Here is a 22,198-nt window from a genome sequence, read left to right on the forward strand (position 1 = left end):
GTGTTTTGATCTTCTTTGTCACCAAAGTAAGATAATATAGTCTGAGTCCTTTTGCAAAGTTTGCTCATGATCTCAGCCAATTAAGTGAGTTTTAAACTCTTTGTTAAGGTAAGAGTCTTCTTCCAATGTGGAGAATGCACTGTTAGAAGCTTTGGGGGTTTGTACAGCTGTTTTCAGAGATACTTCTAGGGACTTCTAGATTTTCAGTTCCTCCAAGGTGGTATGATAAGGGGCAAAGTGTTACTCCTTTCCTGGCCTGTTCTCAGGTCTATGAGGGACCAGAAGCAGTCTTTTCTGTCTTGGAACTGTGAGGAGGATTTTCTCATCACCACCACTACAAGCTCCACCACACCAGCACTCCTCCTTGCCCCAGATTTGCCTCCCAGAACTGTGAGCCAGATCCAAGCACAGGCAAATCAAGAGATCCCTGCCTCAGCACTGGCAAAGAGATCTCTGCAATCCCCCTCTGATCAGCCACTCAGTTCCCCCTCAGCCCATAGGCCAGACACTCAGGAAGCAGCCACTGCCTCAGGGCTGCACTTGGGACTTGCGTGTGGGATATATCTTCTCTCTCTCACCACAGAAACAGACTTTTCCCACTGATTTTCTTAGTTGAATTTGGTGTTCCTGGGTTGAGAAGTCTGAAAACTGCCATAGCTGCCTGCAATTCATTCCTCTGAGAACTGCTCCAGGTTCACTGTGGCCCATGTGCCCAAGCCAAACTGCTTTCACTTGGCCATCTTGGCTCTGCCCCCAAAGAGGGACAGATCTTAAGGAAGCAGCCAGTGGCTCAGTGGGTAGAACACTGGGACTGGAGTCAGGAAGCTCAAATCAAGTCCAGCCTCAGACACTTCTAGCTGTGTTACCTTGGGCAAGTCACTTAACCTTTGGTTGTCTGACAAAATGGATACATTGGCTCCACTGGAGATGGAAATGGCAAACCACTCCAGTATCTTTGCCATGAAAACTCCAAATGGGGTCACTAAGGATCAGACAGGACTGAACAACAACACCAATGGATCTTAAAGGACTGGAGCCTTTAAGCGACCTTCTCATATTCTCATAAGTAGTATGTAGCAAAAGTGGGATTCAGACTCAAGTCCTCTCTCTCTACATTCATGGTGCTTTCCATTCAACTTTATAGAGCAACATATGTAGATACTGAAGCAATAGTGTTTTGTAGCAGAGCACACACTGACTTCAAAGCCAGAAGACATGACTTGAATCCTCTTCCCACTGTTCAATCACCATTTAACCTTAGGTGACAACTCAGTCTCTGGTTCCTAATTTTTAAAATGAAGATATTGTACTGCCTGATCTCTAAAGTTCCTTGTATGACTAAAATTGATTCTTGGATTCTTTAAATAATTAGTTTTAGGGCAGAAATACAAAAAAAAAAATCACAATTCTCTGTTTTCCCCAGTTCAGGGTTAGAGTTGGAAATCTTTAACAGGGTTCTCTATATGGTATTAGAGATGATTTAAAGCTTACAAACTGGAAACCAGGAAGGTTGGCATTTTTACATGGATGAAAAGTGAAGTCACTTATCTAGAGTTATGATAAGTTTCTAAGTTGTATCCCCTTTCACAAAACTGAATAATGATAATAATTCCTTCCAACTTTTGTAGACTTCAAGGTTTGCAAAGTAGTTTCCATGCAGCAATCTTGGAAGATAGAGAATGAAATTAGTATGATCCTTATTTTACAGAAGAGGACATTGAAGTGCTAAAAAAAATGACTTGGTCCTGGCCAAAATGAAAAACTATCTGAGACTAGATTAGAATTCATGTCTCCTGAGTCGCAAGTCCATCATGCTATTAACTTTGTAACAAGCCCTCTCAGTAAAAGATGAAATAGATTTAAACAGAACCTAAATGATTGAATAGAAGAAATAAGAATGACTTCTGGTTTTTGAAGATCCTATGGAAGGCCCATAGAAACAGGATGAATTCTCATTGGCCTGGAAAAACTCAGGAATATGACCTCAGGGGTAGCCAGGTTCTAGCTGGTGCAAAGATCATGAAATTATCCTTTCCCTCCCTCTGTCCCCCAATTTGAATTACACTAATTTACAACCTAGTATAAGGGATAGTTTGTTAGATGATTGTCTTTAAAAACTAATCAACAAAAAAAGACTGAGAAGGAAAAAAATTGAATAAATATTAATGACCCAAAAGTATTATTTCAGCTTAAGTTTTAGTAGCTTGAAACTGCCATTAAAACTATTAAAGCTTAAAAGTACATTAAGACCTTTGGGAAACTATGGCATGTGTGGTGTGAATGAATGAAAATATCACTAGCCAATGAAGTAGTAACATCAAATATTTATATAGTCTTTGAGATTTGTAATTTTTTTACATTCAATTATCCTTATAAATCTATGAGGTAGATACTACAGGATTAATATTCTCATTTTATAATTGGAAAAGTTAACTACTTGCCTGTGTTTATAAAATTAGTGTTAGAGTCATGATTCAAATCCAGGTCTACTGATTCTAAGTATTTCACATAAAACTGAGAGTTTGTAATTTTATAATAAAGTCTTATAAACTTTGTTCCATTAGTAGACATTTTTAATGACAAAACTTTATTCATTGTAGCAACTAAAGAAGTTGAGAAAAATAAGGACCTTTAGACTTAGAATTGGGAAATTTCATTTAGAATTATATAATCGGGCAGTTTGATGTCCTTTATTGCTCTGCATATTTCATCCCTTATTTGTGAGAAATCTATAAAGATTTGAATTTGTGGGTTTTTTTGATCCAGCAATAAATATTCACTGTTGCATACTTATCTCTAGATAAGGTCATTTGGACAGAATGTTCTATTAAAAATATCTTGACAAAGGCCATTTGTGACACCTGCAACTAACAGAAATGTATTCTTAATGAATTAACTGTCTGAATGACCTTATCTCAAGGAGGACGCATTTTTGTGAATATTTATCAATTTACTCAAACAATACAATAAACTTCAAAGGGAAATGTGGCATGATCTAGAAGTTTTTTTTTTTTATATAATCAGTATGAGTATATAAGCATTAGTAAAGCCTTAGAACTCTAGTTAAGTAGGCTGCTGGAGATTTGGCTTGAACAGAAGGAGAAAATGAGCCTCTTACAACTTATATCAATGATAGATTGTAAGGCAGAAATTCCAAGGAAATAGAGGATAAAAAAGGATTTGGACATTTGACAGGAGAAATCAATTTGGAACTGGATGATCAGTTGTCAGGGGGACAGACAAGGCGAGGAAGCATAAATTGTTGACAAACTAGATACAGACAGGCTCTGTTAGTTTGCCCAAAAGGTAGAAAGTATGTGACAATGATGGGAATAGAGATAGGACACGTGTCACTAAGTTTGTGGAAACACTAAAAATTTTGAAGTGAGTCATGTTTCATCATTGAATGATGATAGAGCTCAACTATCAAGACAAGACTTGTTCTTATTCTTGTTTTGTTTTGTTTTTGTTTGTTTTTGGTTAAGAAAAGTCATGAAAAGGAATTATTTAGTGAATTTCTCTTTGGAATAAATAGACATCAATGCTTCCTAATTTCCTATAAAACAAACATTCTGAAGGAACAAGAATATTACCTTTGGCCGTAGACCCACAGAGGTATGCTCTAATTGGTACATTTGGTTTGAAATATTGCAGAATATTATGCTTCTACCTATTTCATGTTTGAATAAATTCTAGCAAACATACACTCCAAAGCAAATTGAGATTGATATATTTGTCCAAGTGATACCTTCCTCCTTGTTTAGCAGACATTTTCATGGTTGTTGTGGGGAGGGGTGGTTTCTACAAGTAAATTTTTCCTGGCTACTAAGCATAGGGATAATCAAAGCAGTTAGGAACCCTGGCAAAACCTCTATGTTGAGTCATAATTAGCCAAAATTACATACATAGTCCAATAAGCTGGGGATGAAAAAAGGGTCTGCACTATCACAGAAAACATTCTACTAGGTAGAGAGAGGTAACAGTAGCTCCATGGGAAGGGGGTGATGAAGTGAAAGGATTGAAACCATGTGGAGGAGGTATAGTTTGGAAAGGATTTTTATAGGAAGGGAGACTGCCCCTTTCATGTTTGTATCCTCAGATAAATTCCCTTTTACCCTCTGCTGGAATCAGAGCAGGTAACCAGTGTTAGTACATGTTTAAACTTAAGTCCTTTTTTAATCTCAGCAAATAGAGTTGCTTATGCTTCTTCAATAATTGTGTCAAAATCTTCAGCATTCTTCCTAATTTGTTTGGCTATCAAAGCATCCCAACAAGGGAGAAGTAGAAAAACAGGTAAATGAATAGCCTATCTTGCATAATGATAAGGAGCATAGAATTGAAAAGAATAACTCACATTTCCACAGAATTTAAAGATTTACAAAGTGCTTTGTCCACAATGTCCCTGTGATCCAGGAATCACAGGTATTTTAATTCCCATTTTATAGATGTGGAAATTCAGGAACTAAGAAGTTAAGTGATTTGACTTATATCATATAAATATACCATTTTATAACATAATAGAATAATAGGGAGAAGCTTTGTCTGCAAAGTTAGCCTACTTTGAATTAAATTGAATATTGTGGGAGCTTTTGTATCTCATCCAAATGAGGTGCTGGCTACTTAGAGATTAATAAAAGACCACAGAATGGCTAAGATTCAAATTTGGAATTTCAGATAGTTTCTAAATGTCTGCTATATGAAGTGCTCTATAGAAAAAATGTATATTCATTTTCCTCTCTGGTGTTTACTTAAGTGAACTTTCCAGAAAGCAACCACCATACTTTAGCAAGCCATTTTTTTTAGTTGCCCAAAGAAACAATTTGTTTCCTTTTCCAGTTTTTTTTCATGCATTTGATACCCCTTCTCAGTTTGTTCATCCTTCTCTTCTTTATCAGTATCATCAGCCTAGAGGCTCTGAGTTCCAAGGGGAATTAGGTCTCTAACCATTTCTAACAATTCCTGTTGGTTAAAATATTTTTTAAATGTTTATTTATTTGTTTACTTATTTATTTATTTGGTCATTCAGCCATTTATTTATTATTTATTTATTCATTCATTCATTTGTTTGTTTGCTTATTTATTTATTTAAGGTATTAAGGAAAACCTAGTATCTTCTCTGAATTAAATTTCCATTATCATCTGATTTTTCTTTTTCCTTCTTTGTTTTTTTCCATTTTTATTGTCAGTCTCTCTGAGCCCTTAAGTTTCTAGGCTTATTTGTGATGAATTTTTGATCTCTTTTTTATTTATCATTAGAACCTAGAGAAGCTGAATACCCAAGCTTGGAGAGGCCTCGACAAGGCCCTTGAAAGATAGACAGTCATTTCACAAGGCCTTTTATTCAGATACCATGGCCTTTTGTCCTCCAGCAGAAAAAGGAGACTTTGCCAAAGTCCCAGGTCAAAGAGAGGAAACAGAGAATCTGACATATTGCAGCCAAACTGAAATTGCTTTCAAGGTTAGTAATGAATACATGTCTTTGCCACAGGCAAGTAAATTAGGCATACAAGATGGTCATTGGGGGTGTAGAAGACAGGATATAAGTAACTAGTGGTAATATGCTGGCATTTCAATGACCTGCATTTCCAAATTTTTTAGAATTGTATTGTTCTGTGATCCAATGCTATTCAGCATAATCAAGAAAATAGCGGTGTTTAAAAAATTAATTTGGACATTAGGATTCAGTAATATAGTCTATATGAAATATATTAATTCTATAAATATGACTACTGAGCACTCAGGTGCTCCTCAAAGGTTCTATATTATCACAAGTTTCATTGTCTGAAGCATGTCATTAAGAATTTTGAGGAGGAAGAACATTAATTCATGCAGTGTGACATGTTCACATTTAAGTTTATGTCCAGGAGCAGCCAGGGAGGTCAATCTCCCTAGAAAGGTTTGTGTGCCCTTGCAAAGAAATAAGAACAGGGAATTAGTGCAATAAATTTTAATCACATTGCTGAATATCAAACAATAGTCAAGGAAGGGGGAGCTGCTCTTCTTCAGGTTAAAAAGAATATTAATTTTTTTTATATGTTGATCATTGCCTGTTTGGTGAGGGCTCTAAGACCCAGAATGGAGTAGAGAAATCTACAGCTGTCACTACTGCTGCTAAATCAAAATCAATGACCACTACACTTCTACCTATCCTTTTTGCTTTAAAGTTTTCTATTGAAAATAACAGATTCCTTTTTTTGTCCTTAATTTTTTTTTGTAGCTGAGTTTCCTCTGTGAAAAATGAGTTCATTATTTTCTTTTATTTCTCATCATGTGTCCATCTGTGATTCTTTTCTTCCTTTCTAACTCTAAATGGAATCTTTGACATGGAAAGTGTGTAATCTCAGGGACCAACTCAGCATGGAATTTAAGACCTTCCAGAGTCTTATGCCTTCCTCTTCCTTATTTAAAAATCAAAAACTGAAGAATTGACAATCTTAAACATATACATATTTTGCTGATAATGTTCCTACTTCAACAACCTGTCCTAAAATTCAGTCACTTCACTCTTCTCACCCAGGAGACCTGAGACAAAGCAAGTATATTGTTGATGTTGACTAACATGTATTTATATCAGTTACTTTGAAAACACATATTAGTTGAATTATTTTTAATCATTCAGTTAGTTGTTTCCAACTGAATATAACATGGCTGACTGAATATAACATGACACTATGTGTAAATAGATAGATTTGGAATTAAAAAACAGCTTGGCTTCAAATTCTTCATGTGTCAGTTATTACCCATACAATCATGGACAAATCAATCAACTTCTCTGAGACTGTTTTCTTAACTGAAGAAAAACATATAATAATAAATCTATAACTTATCACACAGGCTTGTGTAGATCAAATGCTATAACATGTATAATTTGATTTTCAAGTTTTAAATCACGTTGTAAATGTCAACTATATTAATAATATTAAAAAAACATGCAAAGCGGTCAGTGAGGTGTGGACACAACCTAAGTGAGTGCCTTTTTCTTTGTTTATTTGTTTGATTTTTTTGAGGGGGGAGGGGAAGGAAGGGAAGATAGAAGAAATCAGAGGCAAACTCATCTTGACATATGATTTAAGATACTCCTTAACAAATCTATCCTGAAAATTTCTGTGTACTCCTTGTGTTCTTTACAAATACAATCCAGGAGAATTTTTTTTTATATTTGCAATTACAAAAATCAAGTGAGCTTAACATCTAGAGCAATTAATTCCAATCCTATGTAAATTATGTGTAAAAAGGAGTTTTATAAAATTCCTTCTATGACACAAATATACCTAAAATAGGGAGAACACACAGAAAAAATAACTAGGGAATAATTTCCCTAATGAATATTGATATAAAAAATTAAATAAAATACTAGCAAAAAGATCATAGCAATATATCACAAACATCATATATAATGAGAGATAGGATTGATACTAGGAATGCAGGGCTGACTCAATATTGGGAAAATTGTAAGCATAATTGACTATATTGATAACAAAGATAGCAAAAAATATATGATTATCTCAGGAGATGCAAAAAAAAGCTTTTGTCAAAATACAACACCCATTCCTATTAAAAACAACAAAAAGCATAAGAATAAATGTATCTTTTCCTAATATGATTAATACTTGCTACCTAAATCAAAGAGCAAGCAGTATCTGTAATGGAAATAAACTATTAACCTTCCTAATAAGGTCAGGTGTGAAGCAAGGATTTTCATTATCATCACTACTATTTAATGTACTAGATATGCTAGCTATATAACAACTAGACAAGGAAAAAAATTTAAGGAGTAAGAATATGCAATGAAGAAATAAAACTATCAATATTTGCAGATAATAAAATTGTATACTTAGAGAGCCCTAAAGAATCAATTAAGAAAGAACCAAGATGGTGGAGAAAAGGTAGGGACTTGCCTGAGCTCTCTGCCAAATCCCTCCAAACATCTTTAAATAATGAGATAAAAGAACACCTGACACAGTACAACTCACAAAAGGATGGGGTCAAATAATTTTCCAGCAGAAGACAACTTAGAAGTTCAGCAGAAAGATCTGTTGTACTTAGGTGAGAATGGAGCACAATCCAGTGCAGGCTGCACCAGCACAGACCCAGCCCTAGCAAAACAGGAGCAGGCCTTAAGAACCACTGAATGAGCAGTGGGAGCAGCTGCTTCCGGAGCTCTCTGCTCACAGTTTTTTAAAGGAGACACACACACACACACACACACACACACACACACACACACACACACACACACAAAACAATACTGAAGTAAATAACAACTCAAAAAAAAAAAGATTAGGCCAAATGGTAAAAGATGTACAAAAAGCCAATGAGGAAAAAAAATGCCTTAAAAAGCAGATTTGCCACATGGATAAAGAAGCACAAATATTCACTGAAGGAAAAAAAAACTCCTTAAAAAGTAGAATTAGTCAAATGAAAAAAGAGGTACAAAAGCTCACTGACTTAAAAAATTTCTTAAAAATCACAATTGAAAAGAAAATTCTAGGAAGATGGTGGAGTAGGTTAGAAACATTCAAGCTCTTGAGATTTCCTCCAGGAAAGAAACAAAATAGTGCACCTGAGTGAACATAGAGCCATAAAAATAAATAAGACCAGAGGCAGAAGAGGGGTCCTCCTGGGACAATTGGAGAAGATATGTAGATAAATCCTGGTTTAGATATCCTCCCTGTGAAGAGTAAAACACCTCCAGGCTAGAGTCCACATTGACAACAAGCAGCAAGCTACTTAAACAAAAAGAGACATGCCCTGGGTTTAGCTGGTTTGGGAGGCTGCCTCAGCCCCAACTACAATAACTATTACCCCCACAATAGTGAGCAGAGCTGGGCATCTGACCTGGGGAAGATCTGGGAAACCCCTGCTGACAAGGAATGCCAGACCCACCTATGCTGCTGAGATTTGATGGGGGCTAGGAAGAAGCATAACACACACCAAATGAGTGCAGAAGCAGTGGAGTGGAGCTGCCTCCACTGTAGGCACTTAGAGGAGACTGGAGGTCTGTTAAAGCATTTTTCATTTTGGACATCTCCAAAAGTCTCATGATAGAAAAAGCTATGCACATCCAGAGAAAGAACTGCAGAGTTTGAATACAGATTGAAGCACAGTATTTGCTCTTTTTTCTTCAGTTTTGTTTTGTTTCTTCTTTCTTGTGGTTCCTCCTATTGGTTCTAATTCTTCTTTACAACATGAATAATTTGAAAATATGTTTAATAGAAATGTATATATAAAGCCTATATCAGATAGCATGATGTCTTACAGAGGGAAGCAGGGAGAGAGAAGGAGAAAATTTAAAACCCAAAAGCTTGCAGAAGTGATTGTTAAAATTTTAAATAAATTATATTTTTAAAAGATAGCTTAGTTTCTTCTTTGCCTATTCTAATTGTTTTAATTTCTTTTTCTTCTCTTATTGCTAAAGCTAACATTTCCAGTACTTTATTGAATAACAAACAGCCTTGTTTCACCCTTGATCTTACTGAAAATGTTTCTAGCTCATTCCCGTTACATATAATGCTTGCTGATGATTTTAGGTAGATGCTACTTATCATTTTAAAGAAGGTTCCATTTATTCCTATGCTTTCTAGTGTTTTTAATAAGAATGGGTGTTGTATTTTGTTACAAGTTTTTTTTTCTGCATTTTTTGAGATAATCATATGATTTCTGTTAGTTTTGTGGTTAATATGATCAATTATACTGATAGTTTCCCTAATAGTGAACCAGCTTTGCTTTCCTGGTATAAATCCTACCTAGTCGTAGTTTATTATTCTCATGATAAATGGCTGTAATCTTTTTGCTAAAATTTTATTTAAGATTTTTGCATCAGTATTCATTAGGGAAATTGGTCTATAATTTTCTTTCTCTGTTTTGACTCTTCTCTATTAAGTGCCAGCACCATACCTGTATCATAAAAAGAATTTGGTAAGACTGCTTCTTCACCTATTTTCCCAAATAGTCTATATAGTATTGGAATTAATTGTTCTTTAAATGATTTATAGAATTCATTTGTAAATCCATCTGGCCCTGGAGATTTTTTTCCTAAGGAGTTCATTGATGGCTTGTTCAATTTATTTTTCTGTGATGGGGTTATTTGAGTATTTTACTTTCTCATCTGTTAATCTGGTCAATTCATTTTTTTTTTGTAAATATTCATCCATTTCACTAAGATTATCAAATTTATTGACTTAGGAAAAAAAGTTCCTAATTATTATCCTAATTTCTTCTCCATTGGTGGTGAATTCCCTCTTCATTTTTGATATGGGTAATTTGGTTTTCTTTCTTTTTTTTAATCACATTAACTAAAGGTTTGTCTATTGGCCTTTTTCATAAAATCAGCTCTTAGTTTTATTAGTTCAATAGTTTTCTTAATTTCAATTGTATTAATCTTTCTTTTGGTTTTCAGTATTTTTAATTTGGTATTTAATTGGGCATTTTTAATTTGTTCTTTTTCTAGCTTTTCTAGTTGCATGCCTAATTAATTGATCTCCTCTTTCTCTATTTTATTCATGTGAGCATTTAGATATATAAAACTTCCCCTAAGAGCTAAGGGATAAGTTTTGGGATGTTGTCTCATTATTGTCATTCTCTTGGATGGACTTATTGATTGTTTCTATGATTTGTTGTTTGATCCACTCATTCTTTAGGATTAGATTATTTAGTTTCCAATAAATTTTTAGTCTATCTTTCCATGGCCCTTTATTACATAATTTTTTATTGCATCATGATCTTAAAAGGATGCATTTAATATTTCTGCCTTTCCGCATTGGATTGTGAGGTTTTTATGCCCTAGTACATGGTCAGTTTTGTGTAGGTGTCATGTACTACTGAGGCAAAGGTATATCCTTTTCTATCCCCATTCAATTTTCTCCAGGGTTACCAAATATATTTTTTTTCTAAAATTCTTTTCACCTCCTTAACTTCTTTCATGTTTATTTTGTGATTAGATTTATGTAGTTCAGAGAGAGGGAAGTTAGAGTTCCCCTTTAGTATAGTTTTGTTGTCTATTTCTTCCTGTAACTCCCTTAACTTCCCCTCCAAGAATTAGTGCATAAATGTTTAGTAATGATATTGCTTCATTGTCTATGGGGCCTTTTAGCAGGATATACTTTCCTTCCTTATCTCTCTTAATTAGATCTATTTTTGCTTTTCCTTTGTCTGAGATCAGACATGTTACCCTTGCTTTTTTTTTTTACTTCAGCTGATGCATAATATATTCTACTCCAACATTTTCCTTTACCCTTTGTGTATCCTTCTGTTTCAAATGTGTTTCTTGTAACCAATATTTTGTAGATTATGGTTTTTATTACATTCTGCTATTCACTTTCATTTTATGGGAGAATTCATCCTATTCACATTCACAGTTATGATTGCTATCTGTGTCTTTGATAGTAAGACATCCTCCATCTCAATTCCACCTGTTTTTTTCTTTTTTCTCCTTTCTGCCTTTCCCTCTTCAAAAGAGTTTTGCTTTTGACCACCACCTCCCTCAATCTTCCCTCCCTTCTATCAGCTCTTTCCCTTTTCTTTCCCCTTTTCCTTACTACTTCTTCCCTCCCTTCTAGCCATATTCTCACTTATCTTTCCCTTTTCCCCTGCTACTGCCAGTAAGGTAATTTCAATTTTTATAACTGAATACGTTATTTCCTCCTTGAGCCAAATCTGATGAGAGTAAGTTTTAAATAGTGCTTATCTCTTTCCCTCTAAATGTTTTTGTGCTTCTTCATCTGATGTAATTTACCCTTTTCTGCCTCATCCTTTTCTCTTCTCTCATTACAATTCCTGTTTTTTTCTCATCATATCATATTCAATTTATAACCACACCCTCTGACTATGTATATCCCTACTAAATGTCATAATAAAGATACAGTTCACAAGAGTTACAAGTATCATCTTCTGGTGTAGACATGTAAATAGTTTAGTCTTATGGAATAATGTGTATTTTTCCTTCCTGTTTACCTTTTTATGCCTCTCTTGACTCTTGTGTTTGAAGATCAAATTTTCTGTTGAGCTCTGGTCTTTTCATCAGGAAAGTCTGGAAATCCCCTATTTCTTTGAATGTCCATGTCCTTGCCTGAAAGGTTATGCTCCATTTTGCTAGGTAGTTGATCCTTGGTTGTAATCCAAGCTCCTTTGCCTTAGGGAATATCATATTTCATGTCCTCTGATCTTTTAAAGTAGAACCTACAAAGTCCTGCATAATCCTTATGGTGGTTCCATGATATTAAATTGTTTATTCTGGCTACTTGCAATACTTTCTCCTTGACCTGATAATTCTGGAATTTGGCTATAATATTCCTTGATTTTTCAATTTGGTATCTCTTTCAGAAGGGGATCCGTGTATTCTTTTGATGACTGTTTTACCCTCTGGTTCTAGCCCCTCGAGGCAGTTTTCCTTGATGATTTCTTGGAAGATGATGTCCAGGTTCTTTTTTTCATCATGGCTTTCAGATAGACTAATAATTCTTAAGTTATCTCTCCTGTATCTATTTTCTAGGTCAGTTGTTTTTCCAATGAAATATTTTATGTTTTCTTAATTTTTTTTTCATTCTTTTCATTTTGTTTGACTGATTCTTGATATCTCATAGAGTCATTAGCTTCCACTTGCCCAATTCTAATTTTTAATGAATTGTTTTCTTCAGATAGCTTTAGCACCTCCTTTTGCATTTTGCCAATTCTTATTTTTAAGGAATTGTTTTCTTCAGTGCACTCTCTTTCCCCATTTGGCCAGTTGTATTTTTTAAGGACTAGTTTTCTACAGTCAGTTTTTGACTTTCCTTTTCTAAGCTATTGACTCTCTCTTGCACACCTCTCATTTCCTTTCCCAATTTTTCTTCTATCTCTCTTGTATGACTTTTAAAATCCTCCTTGAGCTCTTCCAAGAAGGCTTTTTGGGCTTGAGAGCAATTCATATTCACCTTTGAGGTTTCAAATGTGGATATATTGACAATATTGTCCTCTTCTGAATTTGTATTTTGATCTCCCCTGTCCTCATAAGTAAGAATCTATCTGTGCTGGTTTTTGCTCATGTTGTTTACCTTTTTCCTGGCTTTTAAAATGCCAATCATGATCCTGGTTATTGTTTCATAGTGAGAGATTACTCCATTTTTTTTTCTAACAGCCTTTAATAGGTTTTTTAAAAATGTTTGCAGTATAGGAGCTTCATTGTGATATACTTAAACATGTTAAACCTTGTTTCCTTCTTTCCTTAATGAGTTTTTGTAGATTATGTCTATTTATGTTTCATGACTTGTTCTTGCTTATTTTAGGAGATCATTTTTGCCAGTGTCTTGGAATATAGTGATCAGTTTTAATTTTCCAAATTTTTCTGGAATGAAAATAACCTTATTATTTCTGTAACATGGCCCAATTAGTCACTTCAGTCTGAATGCTTTTCAAAAATGTTATTAATTCATGTATTATTTAAGTTTGTATTTCTAGCTGCACTAAATGTATTTCACTTTTACACAGTCATGTCTGTTGGTTGCTTCTCTGGATTTTTTTTTAAGGTTTTCTATTATAAGTGCCAAACTCCTTTTGTTGATTTTTTCCCTCAGATTATCCTATTTGTTTGTTTGTTTGTGTGTTTTATTCTAGCTTGAGTTATTTCTGTGTCTTTTTTAAACTTTTTTTAATCTGTTGTTTTATCTCTCCTTTTCTTACCAGGACTAAGTCCTGGTTTTAACTGTCTTAGTTTATGTCTTGCAATATTTTTTATATTTTCTTTTTTCCAGCTCTGTTGACAACTTATCTGACTCAATTCCTCTGTAACAGTATGTATAATATGTGATATTACATGAAATGATAAAACATATATTCTTTGATTTGTTCCTTTTCGTCGTGTTTAATTTTTATTTCTTTATGTTTTAATGGTATACTTTGTTTGATCTCTTTGGGTATTCACCTAGTAGCATCATCACTGAGTCAAAGGCTGTGTGCAGTTAAGTAGTTTTGGGATAATAATCCTAAATGATTCTTCAGAATGGCTAGACAGGTTCACATCTCTACCAATGAAGAATCACCATGCCTATTTTCCCTCAGCCTCTCCCAGATTTGCCACTTTCTCTTTTTTTCTTAAACTTTGGAAATCTGATGAGTATTAGATAATAACTATAGAATTGTTCTAATTTGTATTTCTCTAATTGTCAGTGATTTAGATAATTTTGATATGGCTTTTTATCCTCTAATTTCTTCCTCTGAAAACTGCATATTCATGTCATTTGACTATCAATTATGAACTATTGAATTTTAATAAATATTTTTTGTTGTTTGTAACCATTTCTGGGTATGAATGTTAGTTCATGCCATTAGAATTTCATTTTATACATATTCCTGCCTCATAATTGCTTTAATTTTTTTAAAAATTAAAATATTATTTTCTGCGCTGAAATTACAGAGTAGCAGAGTTAAAGGGGATGTAAAAATAAAGAAAACAGAATGCTAAAGCTGAATAGAATCTCATATCCTGGAAAGAAAAATGTTGGAGCCAGAAACAAACAGTACAGAAGGTCCAAACCATAAAGGATCTTTAAAAAAGCTAATCCATCTGACTCATTTGATAAAGGAATGTACTAATGCCCTAAAATCACAGCAGTGCCCAAAGTCAGTCAGTTACTTAGGGCCCACACCAGGACTAGAATCCAAATTTCCTAACTCTCTTGTCAGTATTCTTTCCATTTTATCATGCTAGCTGAAGTTTTTCTTAAATTACATTTTTTTTTCTACAAACAGCAGGCATGTGTATTCACTTTCAGCTTCATTTTCTGGACTTAGGAGCAAATTTGGAATCCTTCAAATTATTGACTTTCTAAGATTTAATACTGCTACATATATATATATGTGGGAATAGGTGAATGGGTAAGTATATGTATACATATGTATGTATACACATATGTTTATGTATGTGTGTCTCTATGTGTGGGTGTGTGTTTCAAAATTTGACCACTAATTGCATTCAATACCCTCTCTGAAAAATCAATGGAGTGTTAAAGTCCCACAAAAACAGAAAATTGATTTTGAGGAATTGAGAGAAGAATCAAAAGATAGAAGTCTTGTAGTATATTAGAAAAAAAGTTCCTTTGTTTTCACACAATGCACTGGTACTCTGCAGGAAACCAAAATGGTCAAGGGCTGTATAGAAACCTACTAGTATGGGAGGCTTGTGTGAGCACCTTGCCTGTCCCTCCCATCCTCCTTAACCTTCCTCTCAAAACCACCACCTTGGGACCTCGGATTGTGTTTGCTTGTGTACAGCACAGTAAGGCAAGTGCACTATGAGGGCTTGGAGTCATGGGGTGGAAGGGGGAGGGGAGGGGATGAGGAGGAAGGCCCAAGGGAATGTTATTTTGTTTATTGTTTTCCCTCCAGAAAGTGGTTGACACCACTGAAGTGACTGAATAAGAGAATCTACAAGGGGTATGTAATTAATTGGTCTGTACATTTTGCCTTTACTGTGAAACCAAAATACCCTTTACCTATATCCTTGACCAAACTGTCTCTAGAGGATGAATGAAAAGTCCAAAGGCCAGCATATAAATTTGAAGGTCAGGATGAATAGATAAATAGATTTGCTTATTTTCTCTTGGAACTATACAGTACAATTAAAAAAATGATAATTTCTTAAAAATAAAACAATTAAGTAAATCAAAGCTAATGACACCATAAAACATCAAGTAACAATAAAAATGAAATCAAAAGAAGAAAATGTGGACTATCTCATTGGGAAAACAACTGACCTGTAAAATAGATCAGGAAAAGAAAACTAAGAATTATGGGATTACCTGAAAGCCAAGATCAAGATAAGAGCCTATATGTAATAGTTCAAGAAATTATAACAGTAAATATCTGACATCCTAGAATCAGCTGGCAAAATAGAAATTGAAATAATCAGCTCATCATCTCCTGAAAGAAATCACAAAATGAAAATTCCCATAAATATTATAGTCAAATCCACTCCCCCCAGTCAAAGAGAAAATATTGTATGCAGCCAGGAAAAAAACAATTTAAGTATCATGGAACCAACATTAGGAATACAGAAGATTGATTAGCTTCTATGTTAAGTGATTGGAGGGCTTGGAATGTGATATCCTAGAAGGCAAAGGAGCTAGGATTTCAGACAAAAAATCACTTTTGTTTAGCAAAACTGAGCATGATATTTCAAGGCAAAACATGGATATTTGATAATACAGAAGATTTTCAAGCATTCTTGATGAAAACACCAGAGCTGAATAGAAAATGTGACTTTCAAATATAAGACTAGAGATGCATAAAAAGGCAAAAAGGAAAGGTAACTCATAAAAGTACTTAATAAGGTTAAATTGTTTATATTCCTACATGGGAAGATGACACTTGTAACTCCTAAGAATGTTATTATCACTATTAAGGCAGTTAGAAAGACATAGACAGAGGCACATGTGTGAGATGACTGATTATTCTCAGCAATACAACAATCCAAGAAAATTCCAAAGGACTTAAGTTGAAGAATACAATCCACCTCCAGAGAAACAGCTGAGAGGATCTGAATATAATTCAAAACATACTTTTTGCACTTTGTTTTTTAGTCTGTATTTTCTTTCACAGCATAATTAATAAGGAAATAGGTTTTGTATAACTGCATATATATAACCTATATCAAATTGCTTGCTTTCTCAGTGAGAAGGGAGGGGAGAAAGGAAGGTACAGAATTTGGAACTTGATTTTCTTTAAAATGAGTGTTAAAAATTGCTCTTACATGCAATTGGAAAATACAATTTTTTAAAAAAATAAAAACACAAATTTGAAACGACTCAGTCTCTCACAAATGGGTAAATTTATTTGGACCAAATTCCCAAAACTTTCTGTCACCACAAGTGAAATATGCTATCTGTGTAAGGGGGTTGGGGGGAGAGTGGTTACTATCTTTGCCATCCTCTGGACTGCCTGAATAGGCTTTGCTCTAATTGAAAGTACTCTGTGATTGCTACATTTCATTTGGTTTAAGAAAGAAAGAAATATTTTTTTTTTCAAAGGCAAGATACAATCACTAACTCCCAAAGGTTAATCCTCATATTTTTTTTCACTTCCATCCTATTTTCCTCCTTTGAAGATATATGCTTTTCTATGCATAAAAAATCATTTTGTTTATTTTTCCCCTCCAAGTTTTGCTTAAGTGAGCCTTCATTTCAATAAATCCTGATAATCAAACACCGAGAGTGTGATTACTTTTGGCTTCATTTTAAAAACAATAATTGTTTTCCCTGTTTGTAAAGGAATGATTGCTTTCTTTGGCTTCATTTCAGCCTCTGATGTTTTCTGATCTGTCCAACTTTTAGGCTTTCAATTTCAAAAGATGGTTAATTTTAATGTACAAGGAGATCAGAGAAATGCAATGTAGACAAAGCAATTCATCTGAGGGTAAGATTTGTAGAGTTTAGCTTTCTCCCTTCCAGGCACCTTTCACTTCTTTTAAAAAAAATCATAATTACCTTTTTTTAGTCAGGAAAATAATAATTCACAATTTTCAAATGCAGTGCAGTTTTGAAAATGCTTGGCAAGTTACTAAAATATTCATACCTTTTGACTCAGAGATTCCACTATTAGATATATACCCCAAGGATATCAAAGATTCAAGAAATGGTCCCATATAGACCAAAATATTTAGAACAGTACTTTCTCTAGTAGAACAAAGTAATTGTTTATCAAATGTAGAATGGTTAAGTTGCTTGTGTTATGTGAATATAATTGAATATTGTTATACAACAAGAAGTAATGAATATGAAAATTCATAGAAGCGTTGGAATTGATGCGCAGTAAAGTAAGCAGAATCAGTAATAAGAATATTGAGAATTGCTACAACAATACGAAATCTATAGAATAACATTAACATTGAAATTGAATATTAAATGTGTATAATGGCCAAGGTTGGCATCAAAAAAAGAAATAGGAGAATGTATCTCTCTCTTCTTTTTTGCAATGATAGTGAGCTCTAAGTATAGAACACTGTGTATGCTGACATAATCAATTTATGTGTTAATTAATTCAACTCAAATATTCTCAATATTTTTTATGTCATGGAGATTTTTGCTATCCTGATAAAGCCTATTCACTCTTTTACAGAATTATGTTTTTATGCATAAAAGAAAACATATAAGATTGCAAATGAAACCAAATGTTTAAATCCAGTTATTAAAATATATTTATAAACTCACAGATGCCAGGATAAGAACTGCTGATATATCAGAACCATTTTTTTCTTCTTGTGTCTTTTTTTTATTGTTGCTATAAACAATGGTTTCTGGGAAATAGATTGATGGGCAATATAGAAAGGATGAAGAACAAATAAAATAAATATTTTAAATGTTTTACGTTGTCTGCCTCTTATGGGAGCAACTATGTGGTGTAGCAAATAGAGCACCAACCCTGGGGTCAAGAGGACTTGAGTTCAAATCCAGCCTCAGACAGTTACTAGCTGTGTGACCCTGGGCAAGTCATTTAACCCTGTTTACCTCATCTGTAAAATTAGCTGGAAAGAAATGGCAAACCACTCTAGTATCTTGGGCAAACCAAGAAAACCCCAACATGGGGTCACAGAGATTCAGAAAAATGCAACAAGAACTTCAAAGCCCCCTCCTGTTAGATAGGTGATGGCCTTAAATTGCAGAAGAAGACATGTCTTTTTGGACAATGTCAAAATGGACATTCCATTTTGCTAGACTATGCCTATCTGTTTTGAGGGATTTTTTTTCTTTTCTTTTCTTTTACTTTTTACTCAGTGAAGGGAGCAGGGACTGGGAAGGAGGGGAGATAAATGTTTATAAAATAAAAGTTAAAATATTTTGAATACATTGTCACTTTTGAATTTTGTGAAGAATGCAATTTAAATAAGTCCTGCTCAAAAGAATGAGAAAAGTAAGGCTCAGGGACATTAAGTTGCTCACAGTCATGCATCTAGTAAATGGCATAGGTATGATTATGATTCTAGATTATCATTCTCTTTTCAAGTGAAACTTCAGGCTCTTTGTGGCAGATCACAATACAAGTTCCATTTCAAATTTTCAAGGAAGGAAGGAAGGAAAGGAGGAAAGGAGAAAAATAAAGGAAGGAAAAACATACAGAAGAAAGAAAAGAAAAGAGGAAGGAAGGAAGGAAGGCAAGACATATAGCAGAAAGAGAAAGAAAAAAGAAGGAAGGAAAGAAAGGAAGATGATTAAATCATTAGTGTTACAGAAGGTATTATGGCAAAGATCAACAAAAAAATAATGAAAGCATTTTACAGTATCATAGATTTAAAGGAATAAGGGACCTTCAAACTATTTAGCACAAACCTTTATTTTTATGAATAAGGAAATTGAAGTGTAGCATCTGATTTGCTTGTAGAAGATGGAAAGAAGAGCAAGTAGCTGAGGGTAAATACAAAAGAATAGCATGGTGCTAAGTAAATAACATCTGGAGCTGAGGTTTCTTATAAAAGTTATGGACAACAAAATGGGGTTGTGGTTGGTGGTGTTAGGTTTAGCTCTGGAAGTGGGGATTTTTTTTTTTTTGTAGGATAGCTATGTGTATTGAATGGGATAAAGATAAGGGACAACAATAAGAAAGCTAAGTCATTCAATTTTAATTTTGCTTGTGTTTTCTTCTCCAAAGAGAAGAATATTTCAGCTGGGAAAGATAGAACAAAAATGTTTAACTATTAAGTTTAATAGGCAGTTAAAACTTATGAATGAGGAGATAATACAATATCCTGCACCTGAATTCACTAGGTCCAGGGGTACTGAAAAAAAAATGCTCAGATAGGATGGTTATGTTGTTGTAAGTGAGCTTTGAAATGTCTTAGAGAATAGAGAAGTTCATAGGACTGGAAAAGGAGGTGGGGGGATCTGAATTTTAAAAAGAGGGAGTAGACTTTATAAATTACAATCCAGTGAGTTTGTCTTATGTTTCTGACAAAAATCTAGAACACTTTACCACAAGGATGGTTTGTGAGCACTTTAAGAGGGAGGCAATGATCCCTAACAGCTAGCTAGCATAGCTTCATCAAGAACAGTACGTGCTGAATTAATTTTTTTTTGTTAGGATCATTTTTTTTTACACAGTAAAGAAGAGCAGGCTAATACAACAGATGCAGGATGCTTAGATTTCAGAAAAGGAGTTGATAAAATCTTTCATGTATACCATTGTGGACAAAATGGAGAGATAATCTCTTAGGTGGATTTGGAACAGTAGAATGTTCTGACTCAAAGGATATTTATTGATGAGTCAATATCAATTTGGTTCAAGTCTTCACATGGAGTGTCTCAGGGATTTGTCCTTACCATTTTCTATTCAACATTGTGATGAGTGACAAACACAGCCATAGATGGCACACTCACTAAACTTGCATGTGCTGTGAAGCTAGGAAGAATAACAAATATGTGTGGTAGGATTTCCCCAAAATCTTGTCAGACTATGATGATGTGACTCAAATAAAATGAATATTAGTTCAGATAAAACTAATATTCTTCAAAATTCAAAAACAACTTCACAGTCAAAGATTTGGAGAGTTGTGAACAGGCAAGAATTCATTTTTATTGCATTTGGGGATTATACTGAGATCAAAATGTCTCAGTGTGACTTGGCAGCCTCAAAAGGTAATGTTTCTTGTGCTTCATTCAGAGATATACAGCGTCTATAACACAGGAGACATTGGCTTTGTATTACTCTATTGCCTGGGTTAGGTGTCTCCTGGAACAGATTGGTTGGTTTGGGCCATCATATTTTAGGAATGTCACATGCCAGATGGAAATGTCCAAAACAAAGTGACCAGTATGGTAAGAAGACTGGGGAACTGGTTGTTTGAAAGAACTAGACTTTAAAGTTTATCATATCAAAGAACAGATATTGAAGAGAAACAGATTTAGGATTGATGTAAAAAAAAACTTCCTAACCATTAGAGATTCATCTAATTAGAATGAATTGCCTTGAAGGTAAGGCTACCCTTTGATTGGAGTTTTTCAAGCAGTGTCTGGATAACTATTTTTAGTAAGTTAAAAAAAATTTAGGTGAGATACTTTGGACTAGATAGATTCTGAGTTCCCTTCCAACTTAAAAATTCTCTGACTCTTATAATTAATGTTCCTTCCAAAATTATGTGTTGAATTAAATGATGCTTGAATTTTTTGTTTTCCATATCTAAAGTCTATCTGCCTAACTAACTTTTATATTGTTGTGTGTCACATTTTCATAGCCTATTTTACAACAACAAAATATATGTAAAATCACATTCCTCAGTAAATCAAATACAAGACACATGTTCTCTTCTGCTTTGACAACGTAGATACTATAGATATAATGGTAGTCTGGTGCATTGTAGACTCCATAAGTTTATTTAGATGGCATAATCCACTTGGAAGATGATAGGGAGATGCTTTGGGGAGAATCCTGATGACTGTTATCTATGGAGATATATGCATATACTGCAAGAACTTCTGGTTGACTCACCACAATTGGAAAAAGCCTTTTACTCTTAGTTGTATAGTATGAATTTTAAACACTTTCAAAACGGCCAAAGTCAGCACTGAACATGGCTTTATTGCATTTTCATCTGAAGGAGTGAGGATAACTCCTTCACACATGGCTTCCAGTGAAAGAACTATAGTGTAAAAGAAAAGGCAACAGAAGAAAACAATTCTATGGACAACAAAGACTCACACCCTCTAGATAGGCCATGTGCCTCCACCCTCCACCCCAAGAAATAGGATTGGGTTTTTGACTTTCCATTTGTTGTTTCATATTTTAGATACAAGGAGTAGACAATTCTATCTAGGCCAGGAATTTGAGCCATAGTGATTCAGTAATCCAGGCTGAGTTCTGAAGTCAGCATTGCAAAAACAACATGAGGAACAAGGATCCTGGATTTCTACCCAAAAGATGTTTGCATTAATGCTATAGAGAGAGATATAGAGAGACATAGATATACACATAAATATATACTTATATGTGTATATGTATGCATATGTATGTATAATCTACCTATTTTTAACTTTTTTTTTGTTTTGAAATTTTGAAATCCAAATTCTATCCCTCCTTTCTAATCTTCCCCTAACCACTGAGAAGGCAAGCAATGTGATATCAATTGTACATGTGAAATCAGGCAAGACATTAGACATGTTGCAAAAAAAAAAAAACACAAGAAAAATAAAGTGAAAGTTATACTTCAATTTATACTCAAAGTTCATCACTTCTCTCTGGA

At 34.1% G+C, this 22,198-nt stretch overlaps 1 pseudogene; it reads left to right on the forward strand.

Annotated features, from left to right (window-relative positions):
* Positions 1-5,350: 5,350 nt before the first annotated feature.
* The window catches only part of LOC110193818 (GDP-mannose 4,6 dehydratase pseudogene), a 44,684-nt pseudogene continuing 27,836 nt past the window's right edge, over positions 5,351-22,198 (forward strand).

Source organism: Phascolarctos cinereus, unplaced genomic scaffold (assembly GCF_003287225.1).
Source record: "Phascolarctos cinereus isolate Bilbo 61053 unplaced genomic scaffold, phaCin_HiC Scaffold_2;HRSCAF=192, whole genome shotgun sequence".
Lineage (NCBI taxonomy): Eukaryota > Metazoa > Chordata > Mammalia > Diprotodontia > Phascolarctidae > Phascolarctos > Phascolarctos cinereus.